General features: G+C 37.4%; 1 long non-coding RNA gene across 1 annotated transcript in view; it reads left to right on the top strand.

Moving 5' to 3' along the window:
• The window catches only part of LOC128852599 (uncharacterized), a 74,186-nt gene extending 56,649 nt beyond the window's left edge, over positions 1 to 17,537 (top strand). The window contains exons 3-4 of the long non-coding RNA XR_008450577.1: positions 13,315 to 13,431; positions 17,298 to 17,537. This is a non-coding gene — a long non-coding RNA (uncharacterized LOC128852599). The remainder of the gene's footprint in view (positions 1 to 13,314; positions 13,432 to 17,297) is intronic.
• Positions 17,538 to 17,793: the final 256 nt, after the last annotated feature.

The raw sequence follows: 17,793 nt of genomic DNA, 5'->3' as shown, positions 1-17,793 counted from the left end.
CAGATTCTGAAAGAACTATGTTAAATGAGAATTCTTGAAACAGTCAGTGTTTAATAAATCTGCCAAAACAGAGATAAAGTCATGTGGCTACTGGATGGCAAACACACAGTCTACCTTTAAAAAGAATAGCATGGGCTAATTATTGGTTTAGTTTTCTTATTAGCATGCAAAGCTTTAGAACAACCTCTGGTGGGAAGAATATTTAAAGGTGTGGAAGTAAATGGAAAATAGAGCCAAAAGGCAGTTGAATTTATAAAGCTATATTGCAGTAGGACTACTCAATAGCTTTCATTGTTAATTAATTTTCTAGACAAAGGAAATAGAGAATGTTCCACTTGTCTGGACTTTAGTAAAGCATTTCATATGATGCTATTTGGGTGTTGAAGAGCTTAGTTTATTAAGCTAGACTCTATGGGAATTAATATAATATATCTAATACGAATAAGGAAGTTTATAAAAGGAAATAACAATGATGACACTGAAAGGGAAATAGTAGGCTGCAGGAAGGCAATCACTAGAGCTCTCCAAGGTTCATTGTTGGAACCAGTTACACTTACTATTTTACTTTAGCTTTGGGACAAAAAGTAGTAAGCTGCTGAAATTCACTACTAGTGGAAAGTGAGCTTTCATTGTTGAAAGTGGGATACCCTCACACATGATAGAAGGGAGAAAACCAGAAACGTATTAGCCGATTGTGGGATGAGTGTGAATTTCTCATATACAGCTGAGAATGAGGTGCTCTTGCTTATTGAATATATCAAGTAGGGTATACTAAAGGCAGAAAGAAATACTAATGCTGCCACACAGAGCACTGGAAAAATGTCTTCTGAAATATTTTCTTTTACAATTCTAAACCAGAAAGATGAATTCAAATGGAATAGGTGCAGAGAAGGATGATCGGGGTGAAGAGTGGAATGGAGAGCTGCTCCTGCGAGAGGAGACTGAAAGAGCTTCTCCTCAGTTTACAAAATGAATGTTGACAGGAACAATGAAGCAGGATAGCAGACATCTGAATAGGAAAAGAAATACTTGGACCAGTACCAGCGCACAAATGACTTGATATAATATCGTGGTGAATACACGTTGTAAAAACATGAAGTTTTTAACTGCCAGAGGAACAAGCTTTAGGAACGGAGTCACAGTAAAGAGAATTTTAAGCAATTGACTGCCTTGACAGATTTGTTGTGAGTTGTTGACCCTAGTTCAGTCCCATTATCCTAGGTTCTGATCTGAAATTCTGTTCCTTTGGTAGCTGCAATGTCTGTGAAAGGTAAAATATCACACACCTGATGATCACAAAATCTAAGCATTTGTGTAACTTTTATGCTATGCATTTTTGTTAAATTCTAAAGAGTTTATTTCCCTTTCTTTAGGACTTCAGGTGTTATTAGGGTAGCAAGATCAATTTTATGTGAGATGGAAATAACTGCTGAGAAAGTACCCTTCTGGTGCCTAAAGACAAAGTAGTATTGAGTAGTTCATAAAATCCTGATTTTTCTCTGAGAGAGAAGCAATTTTCAGCCACAAATGTCAGATTTTAGTGTCGAAGCCATGAATCTATGCCAGAGCTGGTAAGGAAGTCTCTGTTGACCAATACAGCAACTGTACTGCTTGTATCAAGCGTAAGTATTTGTGCCTTGAAAATACGGATCTTAGAGTAGCATATAAAATCAGTCCCGTTCCGTACTGCTGTTTATCACAAAAACACAATGAAAATCATTAATTCAGTAGTTCCTGTCTGACTGTTTAAGAACTACTATTGTAGAGCACGTTCAAGGACAACGAGTCATAACCAAAGTGTCAGTCTTTGGATAATAATCAAACACAAACAATTCAAATTTTATGAACAAAGAAGAGCCTTTTCATCATCTGTCTGTCTTATTGCCAGTGGAAGGTGGTTTCCTATAAGAAAGGTAGCAATCAAAGGCAAGAATAGGCAAGTAAAAGCAAAATGTAAATGTACAGAGTCAGAATCTGAGAGCTGGAAGGAGATCAGTGCCTGACATGGCAATAACAAAGTTTCATTGTGTTCTTAGACTTTGATTTTTAAATTAGTACCCCACTCAGGGAAGGCTGCAGTCTAAACAGCAAATACTTCAGGTGCGTTGAGTTGGATATTAAAGAATACAACCACAATCACAAAACCATTGGAAAGTTGGTTTTGTTAGTTCTTGGAATGGTAGTTTGGAAGCTACCACAATATGTCTTTTAATATTAACTGCTTTGTAGAATTATAATGTGCATTTCTGTTTGTTCATATAAGTTGGATGTGCAGAATGAAATAGAAGTAGTGTTATGCAGAACAGCAGGTTGTCTCTGCTTCTAGATAATGCCTAGTTGACTGTGAAGCAAAACTGGTGCAACTTCTTACCCTCCAGCCAGGGGCAGATAGACCAGAAATGGCAGTGTGTGTTTAACTGGCCTCATGCTCATTCTTTATCCAAAATTCCCTGAGAAGACTCTTAATTCTAGGTAACAAAACACTGGTAATTCTGCCTATGATTCTTGGTAATATACATTACATGGAAACAACTTTCCATAAAGGTAAATTCCTTCTTGGAGAGACAGTTTGTGAGCAGGGCCCTCAGAGTAGAATCATAGAATCATAGAATCATAGAATAGTCAGGGTTGGAAGGGACCTTAAAGATCATCCAATTCCAACCCCCCTGCCATGGGCAGGGACATCCCACTGGCTCAGGCTGCCCAAGGCCCATCCAACCTGGCCTTGAACACTTCCAGGGATGGGGCAGCCACAACCTCCCTGGGCAACCTGTGCCAGTGCCTCACCACTCATGGTGAAGAAATTCTTCCTTATGTCCAGTCTAAATCTGCCCCTCTCCAGTTCATACCCATTCCCCCTTGTCCTATCCCTACAAGCCTTTACGAATAGCCCCTCTCCAGCTTTCCTGTAGCCCCTTCAGGTACTGGAAAGTCGCTATAAGATCTCCTTGGAGCCTTCTCTTCTCCAGACTGAACAACCCCAACTCTCTCAGTCTGTCCTCATATGGGAGGTCCTCCAGCTCTCTGATCATCTTTGTAGCCTCCTCTGGACCCGTTTCAACAGCTCCATATCCTTCTTACCTTGAGGATTCCAGAACTGGACGCAGCATTCCAGACGAGGGTGATACTGTAAGGGCAATTAACTTAGTGGTAAAGGATAAAAGTGAAACGTACAAATAAAATTGTACAAACAATACTTGTAAAAATAACAATAAAATGGAGTCTTATTGACAATCCATGTCTGACAGAAAATGTCATCCACGTAATAACAGAAGGATGGGTATCAGCTCGATTATTTACTTACAAATTCTGGTAACAGAAAGATACTCTCCCTAGGAGCCAGGCTAGTTTATGCATTTGGCTTTTCAAATAGAGCAATGTGGTGAATTACAAAAAGAGTGTGGAGCTGAGCCCAACCTGGATCCTGGTGTTGTTCTCAAGGTAGAGAAATCACCTTGACGTTAACAGCTTTTTATTTGTGGAATGAAGGTACTTTGGGAAAAGTTAGGTTAAACAGTGAAGAGAGTGGGAGTAGCAAAGAATAAAAGATGAACAATAAGTTCAGAAGAAGCAAACAAAGAGAAACAGAGACAGTAGGGTCATTGAGGGACAAAAGCATGAAAAGATGGTGACAGATGAAGTTGATAGTCCCTCTTTTTTATTTTCAGTTGTCACAAAGCAGTAGAAAAGCGACCTTATCCTGGTGGATAGGAAGAGGTGAAGATTTCTCAGTCAAGGAACAGGTCTGTTTGAATTGCTGCAGGCTGAGCAGAATGACAAATGAAAACGCAGAGGAAAATGGGGGCCTTAGGGGAAATTTGTCCTAGCTCAGTAAGGACAGGACAGTACCAGATTCACAGAGGCTTATTTATCATCCTAGGAAAAAAGACAAGAGAGAGAGGAAATAATGGACTGACTTAAACTTTATTTCTGTGAGAAATATTTTAAATACAGAAAAGAGACACAAAGCACTTTAATAACATAGGTTGGTGCATTCGTGCTTGTGTCACCTCTAAAAAGAAAGGAATGCAATCCTTGTGAAAAGTGAAAGACTGGGGGCTTTCAACATGGCAAAATCTGGTTTATTCCTAATGCAAGTAGAGCACAACGAGTAGAAGTCAAATATAATTTCCATCTCTTGCCATTAAAGAGCAAATACCTTTATCTATTTGTCCTCCATGTTATTATTTAAACATTTTAAACATGTTTTTATCTCTATCAAATAGCAATTTTCTTTCTACAGCTATTAAACAGGGAACCTTTGTGGATTATTACTCTGGTTTCTTCCATGCATACACAAGTACGCGCGAGCGCGTGCGCACACACACACACACACACACACACATACACATAAACATTCTCTGCCCTTGGAACTGTGAAATGGTACAGAGGGGACAACTCTCTTTTTAACTGTAATAGTGCATAACCTGTACCATATTCCCCACTGAACCACACGCAAAGATCCTCCGAGGATGAAAAAAATAACCACAAGAGCTCACCAAAATAGCATTCTATCTGTTCTGATTACAGGAATTCTATAGATGGGGGGCTTTATTTTTTGTAGAGTAGAGCTACAATAGCCCCGAGGGTCCCACCAGCCTCAATGCTGACCATGAGGACCTACCTACAGAATAAAAAGGGTTTATTTAGTTCTTTCTAGCAGTAGTCAACTGGGTGTCATTTAGGTCGAAGTGTAAGATGGGGCCACTTGTCCATTAGGAAGTGGAATGAAACCACTAATTCATTTTATGTAGACTACAAAACAGCTGCCAGACAGTAATAATTTTCAGTCAGTGCTGACCTGGGGTAGATTTAACAAGTGACCTAGAAATGAAAAGCTTGGTAGGCAACTGCAAATCCCCTGAGTTATTTGAAAAGGCATGCTTCTAAAAGATTTAGAAATGTATAATTCAGTAAGGGACAGGCAATGTGTTTTAATTAATATGCTTGTATTTTTCTAGGCTGAATTTTTCTTTTCCAGTTTACTTGATGCTGTCATTTATATCAGTAAATAGTGGATGTAAAATACTGCTTTGTAAGAAAAAAATATGTTTTTTATCAACTTTATATGAAATTAAATTAACTCACTAGTAGGAAAGTGATACAGAATGAAACTCTTGGGTGTGCATATATGAAAATGAGTGAAAATAGTAAGAATAAAATCAGTGCATTTTGAAACCAGCAAAGTATTTCTTTGGTTGTCCCTGTCAGGGGAGGTGCCCAGGATAGGGCCATGAGGCTATTTCAAGGCAAGGGCAGGGAAAAAAGACTGACACTTAGGCTTAGAACAAACATGAATAACAGGAGGGAAAACTATGAAATAATGAATGGCCTAGAGAAAACAGAGGAGGAGCTTATTGTCTCCTAATTTTGCAAGACTAAAATAAGAGGACAGTCAATGGACTTAAAATAGTGGTGACCTATTGCTCCTTTGGCTGAGGAAGCCACACAGCTGTGTGCCGGAGGACCGGTAGCAGAGGGAGGTCACTGGCCAGACGTGTTGTGTGTGTGTTCCTACAATTTGCAGATAACTGAAGCTACAAATGCACAGAATTTCAGAAAGGAGAAAATGGTTAATCCACTATTGTTTTCATTCATCTGTTACAATGAGTAATATCTGCTTCCACAGTAATAAGTTTCAGGCAGAAAAGGGATAGGTGACTATTCACTTTCTTGTTGTGGTAGGGTTAATTTTCTGATGTTTTAGATCCTTAAATTGGTTCATGTGGAATTGGAGCCCATAGAAAGGAAGTGGTGGGATTATATTGCTAGGATCAAGACTGACATTAGCGGAACAAGCCATTAGTTCTTCTTACCAGTAATGTGAAAATGCACTTTTAGAGATCCATGGAAAATATAATGGCAGGCATGGAGAGACAAGCAAAACATTTGTTGACTGGACGGGAGGGGAGTTGCTTTATTTACTGCTGACCACTGTCCAATATTACTGTGTAATATGCACTAGGGTTTAATGCAATGCGGAAATTCCCCCATTTCTATTAACATAGACCATAACATTTTAATTTACGTAGAGAGGAACTACACTCCAATCCTTGCTTTGTAGCACTTGTCAGTTGGGACTCAGGACTTTATTAATGGCTTTACTTTTCATGCGCTGGATGACTCCAGGCAAGCCACTTAACCACCACGGCATCAGCTTAAAGCTTTTTAAAAAGAAGATAACAGTGTGTTTCCTTGAATCCAAGAAAACCTGGAGCATTAGATGACTTCATATCATATGGATCATGTTAAGAAATAATCATGATGAGTTAATATTTCTTAAGTTAAGTTGTTGGAGGGTTTTTTTGAAAAAAAAAAAAAAGAACAAAAACAAAACCCAGCTTTGGTTTGATCTGTTGATAAAGGTGACCTTAGATTGCCTTACATTGACTGTGACAATACCGTGCCTAGGAACGAAGAGACACTATTAGTGTGGCCTTCTTGGCCTTCTGTCACAGATGGAAATTTGCCTTGTATTACCTCACATTTACGACAAGGTGTTACTTCCCAGAGGCTGACTATGCACACCTTTTACCTTTACCAAATCAAGGTGATCGATTGTCTTATTCCATGTCTGTCATCATTCTATCTACTAATTTTCTGAAACTGTAATGTGTACAAAATATTTTTCTTTTACTTCCAGCCAGCAAGAAACTTTTAGCCGTATTTTGTGCTGTTTGATGGAAATATTGAGTTTTGCAGTTTTCCCTGTAGATGCTGAGGCTGTTGACCTCTATTGAAAGAGTTTGTCAGATAGCTGCTGAGCCATTTCTGTCTTCTGCACACCTAAATGCTGCTCTTGATGTTGACAGTTTATAGTTCCAGTAGGATAGAGCTGTCATCAAGGGAAGTTGAGATCACACAGCATGAAATGGTCCCTCATTTAAAAGACAGTGAAGGAGAGTTTTGGACATGGGGAACAAATAATTTAACCTAACTGAATGCCCCTGAAGGGAGGACTGAAGAGGACTAAACATGCAGGTGATGATGGTCTTCTAGTGGTTTACACTGCTTTGAAGATTTAATGAAATATGTTTCTGAACATTGATCACACATGTAGGCACAAAAAATTGTACTCCTCAGATCATTAGTTTATCAATTTCTATAGTAAAGTTCTAATTAATGGGTGAAGAACAGTTCTTTTGCTGATCAAGGTAGAAAAGGCTTTTAGGAGTCATGAATTCATAGACAGGACATACTACACCTTCTACCTAGGTTTGGTTTTAGTATAGAATCTCCAGTCCAACTAGAAATGTCTTTATCTGGGGTTAAAAGGAATGTTTGCCTAGACAAAGTTGACAAGTTAGGGGGGAATAAATTTGTAGCTTAGGCAGAAACTCCCTTTTTTGCTGCATACATCCAAACTGATTGACTTCAGTGTTAATAGTGCCCATCCACAGTTGTCTGTGTACCTATCAGTTGATTAGGGAAGAATTTTGAGGCCCCTTGTTAAAAAGAAACATGGGATATTCCCTCAGAAATATAAATTATTTCAAATATAATGAGGACAAATGAACAGAACAGGGCTGTGCAGAGAGAGGATCTTCAGCTGGCATAAGTTGACACAGAAATTTGGAAATGTATGTCAGTCATCCAGGGTAACTGCTATGCATAAATGTAACATTTATTTCCCAGAAGCAGTGAGCAATCAGGGAAAGCAGTAAGAAATCTTGACTTCTAATGCACTGACCCGAAAATTGTAACTAGTTCTAGTATATTGTGATTAGTTAAGTGCAGGGTAGAAAAATACTTAAAATAAATATTGAATATCAAATGTTAATAATATTCAGATCTTTATGTATTTATGGTGATATTTAGAATGCTTAATGAATATGACATACAGAAGAGATCAAACAGAGGGTACACGATCTTGAGAAACTTTCTGTGCATGAATTAATATACTCTGTAATACTTCATTTTACACTTGAATTTTGACATAAATAGCAATGAATTCAGAATATAGTTTAATGAACTGGACCATGGGTTAGCATCTTTTCTCTTAAACCCTGAAAATAAAGAAACATCAAAACAATGGCTTCTGATAATCCACTCAAATAAGATTAAATTCCTGAAGTGACTCCTGTGCTGTAATAGCTGCTTTGTCTAACAATGAACCTTATACAAAAGCTCCCCATAGCAGGAAAATGGGCAGGATGCAGGCTTGAAAGTTTGCTGGTCCAGTCAAGATTTTTTATAGCCTTGGGCTACGTAGCAGCAGTTAATTTGGGGAACTGTTTAACTGACTTTTATTTATACAATGTTCCTCTCTCTGTGTCTAACTGAAAGCTCTTGACTGTACCAGCTGGCATCACTGCAGCGCTTCCAAAGTCACTAAAAAGCTGAAACCAGTGAATCACTGTTACAGGTACAAGTATGCGTGAATAGAACAAATACAAAGGAGTGAAATCAAGTTTTTGAGGAATTTCCCTTTTCCTCTTGCTGTAGTTGTTATGGTTTCTCTGCAAAGCAGTATCCACCTACCACTGACTACTCGGCACTGCAGCTCCACAATAAACCCCCCCTGTTCTTTCAGTCCTTTGTCCTGAAAAATCCCCTCCAACCCAACATTTCATTCTGAAAGCAGAAGGAACTACACATTGTGACCAAAATGTTTTCTAAATGTAATTGGTAAATTCATCTATACTCTTAAATGGATTTTTATGCAGAACTGGGAACCATCAAAGTTATCTTTTGTTAGTGATGTTCCTGTGTTTGTATCTCTCAGAGATCTGTAAGAACATGCTAAAGTGTGTCATTTATAAGCATCTTTTGTACTGGAGAGTCACTTTATTTTAAAGCTCACACCACATGTGATCAGTGTTCATTTTAGGAACACCCTCCAACTCAAATACAGCAAGTGACCAGTCAGGAGGCATGGGACATATCTAATGTTTTTAACTTAAAGGATTGTAAAACAAATTGGAAACCAGAGAGCAAAGTTAAAAGGGAAAAAAATTAGTAACATCTTACACAAACATAGACAATGTCTTGGATTTCATAAACATACAAACTAATAATGCTGATCTTTAGCAGAACTTGACTCTATTGTCTTGCTAAAAGGAGATCTGTTGCATTTTTGAGGGTAGATTTGAAAGGGAGAGAAAGCAGCAGTGAACAGTTTCTACTTTCCTACACTCAACAACTGCAGATAAACAGGCCCTACTCATCTCTAAAAATAAAGCCTTAACACGGTATCACAGGAGAGAAGATGCCATCAACCTGCCCCAGATGACACTCTGGTTTCTGTGGTTCATGGCGAGTATCCTTAGTTCGTTGACCTAGGCAGATGGTGACATCAGTTGATCCCAAACCTCCTGCACACTTCTCTGGTGCTTCTGGTTCTTACCTCAAGGCTTTCCTGTGTTTGGTTTCGACTTTATATGAAAACTGGTTTGGACTTACCCCTTGAGCTGAGTATTTATTGGTGTAATTGGTGTAGTTTTTATGGTGTGGGTGATCTCTTTTAAGCTACTGGATGGATTAGAAGGAAGTAACTCCGGTTATTCAAGTCCAGACAACTTGAATTACGTGACAATGGACACTTACAGATTTTGTGAGAGTACTTGCATAGCAAAATATAAAATTAATGCACATCTCCATTTTTTTCCTCTCATTAAAAAAGGGAGGAATTAAATGCAAGAGGTGACACTGAAAATACTGAGTTTTAGAAAAACACCTGTATACATAGCAAAGCCTCCTGTTTGCAGCAAACATTTGGGGGTTTAGGACCAATGTTATGGTTTTCTATTCTGTTACTTTTCTTGTGAAGTCATTAACATGTAGTTTTTAAATGTTTAGGTAGCTCATGTTGTCTCTGTGGTGGATATAAAGTTTTGATGACAAAAAAATGATAATGATAATGATAATAAAAATGATGATAAAAAGTTTTTTGAGCTGCAATGTTTGTTTTTTCTGACTTGGTAATGTTGACTTTACAACCTTGATTTTTAACTTGCAGAAGGCTTTTTTTACATTTAATATTACATTTAACGTATGGCCTAGGAAGTATGGTCTTCACGGGTACACTGCTTTAAGCTATGCTTTCTTTTTAAGGCATTTGTTCATGAAGTGTAGTATTCGTTATTGCATCATTTATTGCACGCTTTATAGCAACTATTGCATTCACAATCAGAATGCTCCAGTGGGATGACAAGAATAATGATCCGTTAATAGAAAATGAAATATATACTTTGTGTATCAAGAATATTTTTATCTATAGCCATTTCAGCCAGAGGCAGCAGACGAAACGGTGTGCAATAATTCCTGAAGCAGGTAAGAGATTCCAGCTATTGAAGGCCTAACGTGTGAGAACTCTGAATAGAACCTACATTCCAGCAACATTTCCTATTGCAAGATTTCCAAGATTTTGATGAGAGCTCAGAACAAAAGCTGCTCTGTTCCTCCTGGGGTTTACGTCAACTAGTTGTCTTATTATTCCTGATACTTTGCCAATCATATTGTATGCTTTGAGAAAGGGATGAAAAAGCAGCTTTTCTCCTTTAAAGAGCTTTAAACTTCAAAATCTTATTACCGTGACTGTTAATTGCAGGAGGGACAGGCTGAAATGCCAGCTATAGAGTGCAGTAGAGGTACTGCTGACAACATCTTTACAAGGTTCCACATAATGGCATTTCTGTATGATGACCTTAAGGTTAGAGATGTTCCCATAAATTTTAGATATTTCTTTTTTTATGGATAGGAGCAGAGTACAATGGATGGGAGGATGGGATTAGAAACAGATCTAGTATGAGAAGCAAGCTTTATTTTTTAGATTTCTTCCTTTTTCTGGCATTTGTGAATTTTGAGAGGTGACTTTACAAGCTCAGAGTTATTTTTAACACTTTTTTTGATGCAAATATATTTAATTTGGTTGTCTGCAAAGGCCTTAAACATTAAAGCAATGCAAAGAGGCACAGTCTTCTATGCATTTACTGTGCTCAAAGAGAGTATGCCTGGGGGACTGAAGTCCAGAACTGCAGCTGGTATTTTAGAGGACTGTGCTTTTATACTTGTATCTGTGGAATAGCTTTTTTTAATAGAAATGCGTTATTTTTATTTGCATTGTACTGTGCTTTGGAATATCCTTTAACACAAGTTTCACAGTGCTGCAGAGTAATTTAGTTTGGAAACCTGTTTCCAGCTCTTGACCTGCATTTTAACTTTAATTTCTAAACTAGTCCTGCAGGTTTTTTTCCCAGGACATTTCTCTAGAACTTTTTTCCAAAGAGCAACTGGGATTGTGGCCACAGATACACAATTACAAATAGTCCTTAAATTGCATTGAGCCAAATAATAGGCTACCAAGAAAACCAACAAGATTCCCTGGTAGCCAAATGCCCTCTACACTGCACACCAAACACATTTATTTCTTGTCATAGAAGTCAAGAGTAGAACACATTTGAAATGTTTGTCAAACAAAACAATAATTCTCTAGATTAATGATAAAGAAGTGCCTTTCTAAACCCTCCTTCACCAGTGGTTTTGCTTCTATTTTTTGTGCTACCGGAGTGATAGAGGAATCTTGATCTATCCACAGGCCTTTGTGTGAATTGTCCACATGTTAAATTTCTCAGGATCTTTCCAGGTTGTTTCATTATGGTCTCACTATTTTCTTGAAAGATATGTTTTTGCAGCCATTAGCTAACTTCCACTTCATCAAGCCTTCTATTTAAAGAGTCTTTTGGGGAATAAAAGTCCACTGATTTCTTCCATTTCTTAAATCAGCTTTTTAAGCCACTTCTGATAGATTTGCTAAGGCAAAATTGCTACTGAACGTGCTCAACACAAAGTGAGTAATTCTGGATTCAATTACATTTTCTTAACTAAAGGGCTCAGAATTGCATTTATTGTTATCATCAATGCTACCGGTCTTGATTGTCCTATAAGGCAATACAAAATGGTATTCCAAAGGCTCAGTTCTATGCATATCCATAGTTTGAACCAGCACCAGCTGAAATGGAGAAGCGTTCAGTGATTTTATTCTGATGTGAGAAACTTATTCTCAATTTTTCTGCATATAGGCATTTGGCATTGTTGATATTCTGTTATCTGAGATGTGCTTGAAATGTTACCGCTTTTCAGTGAGAAAGCTATCAAATATAAAAAATGAACTTTCACTTGATTTATGTCAATTTTTTAATTTGGTTGCTAGTCCTGTCCAGAGTCAGAAGTGAAACCGAAACCTGGCTCATGGGAGAAACCGTCATGTGGAGTCCAATCTCTTTTTCCCAGGACCTTAACCATAAACAAGCTCAAGTGCTGAACTATGAAGATAGTTTTCCCCAAGGAAAGTTCTAGGGGTAACAGGATGTGAGACAGATCCACAGAGCACTAACAGAGCTGCAAATCCATTCTTGGCTAAAGACACCATTGCATCTACTTGCTCATTTATGACAGTGTTTTCAACAGCAGTTACTTATTTAATACATATTCTCTTTTTAAATGCATACTTACAGCTTCTTTTTTTCTGTAGAGACTATGTTCCTTTATAATAAGCATTTTCTAGGTAACTAATAGCAAGATCCCTCTTCATTAAGGAGGAGAGATTCTGATAACTATGCCAAATAGACTGTTTTACTCTCTGATATACCATATACCCATAAGGATCAACAACAAATAAACAAATCTCAGTGGGGGGCCCCACCAGGCTGATGTTTTCATAGCTGATGGTAAGATCACGTACGTAAAACCATGGAATTATTAACAGAATTTCAATGATTACTGAAATCTTGTAATTTTAAAATACTTGCATTGTTATATAAAACACTAGAAGCATGCAAATAATTTGGTTTATTACTGCAGTAAATTAACCTAAAAGAAAGACTTAGAAGACGTGGGTCTGAATCATAATGTTGGTATTAATGCTACAAGAAGGCAGTGTTCCTTGTGTAAAACCGCAAGTTACTAAAATATGAAATGTCATGCTTGCTCTATATTTCATAGAGGGCAGATAAATGGAACTACATAGCATGAAATATGGGGGACTAACATAATCTGGTACAAGCACTTTGTGAAATTATAAAGGTTAAAAAATGTTATCACAGCAGAGAAGATTCATCATAATTAAATCTAGGGAAAATGAGGTATTTACACAGTTTATTTTATTACATTGACCTTTTTATCATACACTATTTAAAATGTGTTTGAGGTCTGGCAGAGGACATATTGCAGCAAACAAGATCAAAGGGAAAGGTTTTGCTTTGTGACCTTATTCAGTAGGGGAAATGTGTTTTAATGATATTGAACTCTTATGTAGCATTTTGTTTCTATATATCCAAATGCTCTGAAAAGAAAATCATTATCTCTGTTTTACAGGTTATGAGCGAGAGGCACGGAGATTTACCTAACAGCGTCAGACTGAAGATTATGAATTCACAAACAGAACTGAGAGAAAACAATCTGTTTTAACTCCTTCTCAGGACAAGACAAAAGGTATCTCTTTATGTATTACATTTTCGAGTGGCTGTGTTGATGATCATATGTGACTGTCTCCAGAAATAAATTCAGTTATCTCTTGATTGCATAGCACTGCATCATTTCTGTTGTAAATTTTGATGGCATTAATTATATTGGTCCAATTAGCTACGGGCAATTTTACTTTAGCAATAAGCCAGGTTACAATTCCATTCAGTTTGATAGGAGTCTTTAGGGGACTGCTGGTATGTATTCAAGTAAACCTACTCCTCCTATTTTTGTTATTATTATAGTCACTCTTTGTTTGGGTAGTGTCTGCAATGTTCTGGGCAATTTCCCAACATAAAAGAAGGCAATATTTCCTTCCCTAAGAGGTTACATGATTAAAACAACAGACAAAAAGATAAAGAGCAGAAAAGGTCAGAATAGAAACCAGTAGTGTTTTAGCATCTTGTCACATTTAGGGAGTTTATTGAGTCCCTGAGCAATCTCAAAGAACCCCAGTCTGGCCATAATCAACCTAAAAGAAGAGTCATCCCATTTTTAACAATTTGACCTGTTTATGTGCAGGGGACTGTTGCCCATTCTTAAGAAAATAATCTTTTTTTTGCCCTAACTGTCAATTTAGTAGGGTACCATGCAAAAAATGATGTTTCTATAGGGTCTGGGCATACAACTTCTGCTGGTGGTGAATCCCTCTTACTTGCTGCTCTGTGCAGAGAATGTCTAGAATCTGTCCATAGTGGGTTATTTTTTTAAGATGTGAATGGATGATAATATATTAAAAATACAAATCAGTGCACAGAGGTAAAGCTACACAACAAGCAATGTTAATATCCTGTTAATAATAACATTATGAAAGATTAACACTTTAAGAAGTCACATATTACAGAGATGTAATGGGACAGATTGTCTAAGGCTTTTAAGTCACCAGTTCAAATCAAGTTTACGTCTGTATCTACTGAATGTTACTGATTGTTTTTCACAAGTCCTATATAAAAGACATTTGCTTCTCTTAACTGGCATGCCTATATCATGATAATTATGACTGCAATAAAAATCTGCAGTCATAGATGCCCTTAATTTACTGCTGTGTGTGTAGACTTAATAACTCTTTTTGGCGTATTCCAACTGTATGTGGACCTCATCAGATGGGTTTCTATCCTTACAAGCAGTATATTTACATCAAAAAAAAAAGTATGTTTATAAAATGCGAGCATCTAAACATGGCCAAAAAGTACAGCAATTACACTTCTGAGCTTGATGATTATTGGAAATTCAGTATTATGATATTATTAATTAAAATGTTTTTATCTAGGATGATGCTAATTATCTATATTACCTGTCCTCTAATGTAAACATTAAGCCCCTTGGTAATGGTATAAGTTAATTAGAACAACCTATTTTTTCCACATTATTCTACTGTTGTATCTTTAGCTGCTGTAAAAGCTACCCTTTCTCTTGTTACAACACACATTAGATGACAGATAAAACCAGAAGCAGCAAGAAACAAACATCAGAAAGGAACAGTATGCTTATTATCACCATACCACACAGATAAAATCTAACAAACATGAAAGACTGGAAAAGGGGAAGGAAAATCTTCCTAATTGCTTTACAAGCAGGGTTAGCAAAAAATACCTGATTAAAATAAATACAGATTAAAAAAAGCCTACAAATTTAAAACAATCAAATTAGAAAAATAGTAAAGAAAAATGAAAGGGAAAATAACAGTATTTTAATGACGATTTTTTTCTTGGATGATGTGTCTCCTGTGAGCGAAGTATTTGTAGATTTGAAATACATTTCTCAGAATGAGTGTTTTGGTGTAACTTGTTTCATTTTAACTGTTCACTTCTTGTACGTTAGGATCTGTGTAGATCAGGGGTTTTTTTCTAAACTGGAATAAAAATTGTTCTTTCAAAATATTGTAATTGCCTGTAACAGACTGGCAGGTTCTTTGAACCATCCATCTATCTATCTATCTATTTAGCTATCTAACTATCTGTCTGTCTGTCTGTCTATCTATTTCACTTCTTACTCAGTTATTAATTTTTTTCCAATTCACTCTCTGTCTAATGCCGAGATTTCACAGACAATTTATGTGAGGGTTAACTGTAGATTGTCACTGAAAGAGATGTTTTCAACTTTGTTTAAAAACTGGCTGAAAACTAAGTATTTTGAGTGTTAGTTTTCAGTAGGATCAGTGAGCTGATCTTGTTTATCCTTTGCCTGTATGATCTCTAGAGCCCACACAAGGGAAGTGGTGGGAACACGCAGCTGGAGATAAAAGGAAGTTGGATTGCCCTGTTCAGGAGCAGTGCAGTCTTAGATCAGCTTAAATTGACTGTGAAATCTCGCTTTTAGTAGAAGGGGAAATTTGTTGATTTACAGAGCAAGAACATTCGCAGTAATGTCTGCTTTCTGTCTTACATGGGTTTAAATTTACAGTAACTTTATGGAATTGAGTAGACTTGAAATAGTAGGGAAATGCTAGGAGTATTTTTTTAAATAAGGAAAATCGTTATAGCCATCAAAAGAAGCAAGCTAATTTGTTCAGTGATAAATAAAACAGCTTTTTGATTCCTTTCATGTCACCCTTTACAGGCTTCCCATTTATATGCAGGTCCTGGTGGTGCTGTGGGATCTGCCCAGGGTGACTTCTCCCTTAATCCATTTACTTAAAAAAATTAAAATTAAAAAAACCCAAATATGGAAAATATGTAGCAACTTTCCCAACAGCAGTCTGTAGCTCTATCAAAATGAACCTTCTTGAAACGGTTGTGTCTATCCTCTGCTGACTCTTCTTTGCCATAGAGATTTGCTGATGGAGGTGAACATCACTGTATTATTTATTTCAGTAAACAGATCCCAATGACTTACTGCCAGGGTAGAGGGAGCACTAACAGCCCTTAATGGCCCTTGCCAGTCTTCATGGGACCTCTGCCACTCCACCCATGGCACAGAACCCCATTTCAGCCCCCTTGGAGCCATCAGTCCTCACACCCCTGATGCTGGGAGGCGCCTCCCTCCAGCCCTGCCCTGCCTGGCCATGGGCACCACTTGTGAGCTGGTGTTCCAGTCTGACTTTGGTCCTTGTCTCCACCACACATGTGCCTGGTGCTCTGGGGCATCCCCAGCTGCCCCCAGTCTGCCTCACTCCCTCACAGGATGGTGGACAGGCGCTAGCTGGTGCTTTTAAGCAGTTATAACCGTTGCAAAGCAGGCAGCAGTCTCAGCTATTCAACTATATTGTAGATCAGTAGCAGTCACAGTAAAAAGAATGGACATTCTGCCAATTGTTCCTTGTTTCTTAATTTTGCCATCTCATACTTCTTCTGGGTAGATCTATTTTCACAGTAATTTTGCATGAAACTAAATGTATATTTATCACATTTATTAAATGTGCCCCAAATTACCGTTGGCCAATCAATAACTATCCCCTTATACAAATATTTCTGGCAGAAAAGAAATTAAATTGATAAGTGGGCAATCTCTGTGGTCTGTAAAGTTTAATATTTAATGAAATTATTGAAATCTTCTTACTGTGGTATTGGTTTTCTTATTAAAAGTTAGTGTTGGAAGCAGAATTTATGCTATTTTGATTGAATTTCTCTTTGCACACAAAATATATTTGTACGCTTTATCTCAGAAAAGGTTTTGTGCAACATCGATATTTCACATAGGTGTCTAGTCTGAGAGGTCTGAGATTTCTTTTTGTTGTTAAATGGGGGAAAATTCTTTGTCTGTCACTCATCTTCGAAACAGGAGCAACAGTTGAGTGAGAGCTTCCCTGTCACCTTCTCATGTCTCCTGTTGTTTATCTGACACCGTTGTGAGACATTTGGAACCCTCCAGCTCAATATAAAACATTTGCTTGGCAGGTTGGGCCTCCTCTTCCTTTGATGGATACAGCACATGTGAAGAAGAGTCGTTGGACACATCTGATCTTGTCCTATCTTCCTGCGGAGTTTAGCTCTTCTGATTTAATAATGCACAAAACCCTTTCTCCCTGTCCTTGAAAAATAAAAACTCCAAACTGTCTACTGAAAGCATTTCAGTCTCAAATAAGAGCAAAATAAGATACTGCTGCTGTTGTGTGAATATTGCCGTTAAATACTTCATATTTCTACTCATTCTCTCTCTTTTCTAAGTAGACTTTGCTGGGATTTGATGCCAGCTAGGAAGCGTGCTTTGTGCTGTACATGTGCCCAGGACAGTCTGTTCCATTTCAGCTATGACGGTGGAAGCAAGAACTTTGCTGTTTTCTGTAGTTAACAGAGATCAAGTTTTGAATGTTTATACAATTTAATTATGGGGAAGAACACAGAGAGAAATTAAGTAAGGAAGAATGTTTGAGGTCAGAAACTTAAAAAAATT

Source organism: Cuculus canorus, chromosome 6 (assembly GCF_017976375.1).
Source record: "Cuculus canorus isolate bCucCan1 chromosome 6, bCucCan1.pri, whole genome shotgun sequence".
NCBI classification, from domain to species: domain Eukaryota; kingdom Metazoa; phylum Chordata; class Aves; order Cuculiformes; family Cuculidae; genus Cuculus; species Cuculus canorus.
Note: the sequence above shows the minus strand (reverse complement) of the source record. Positions and strands in the feature narration are given on the sequence as shown.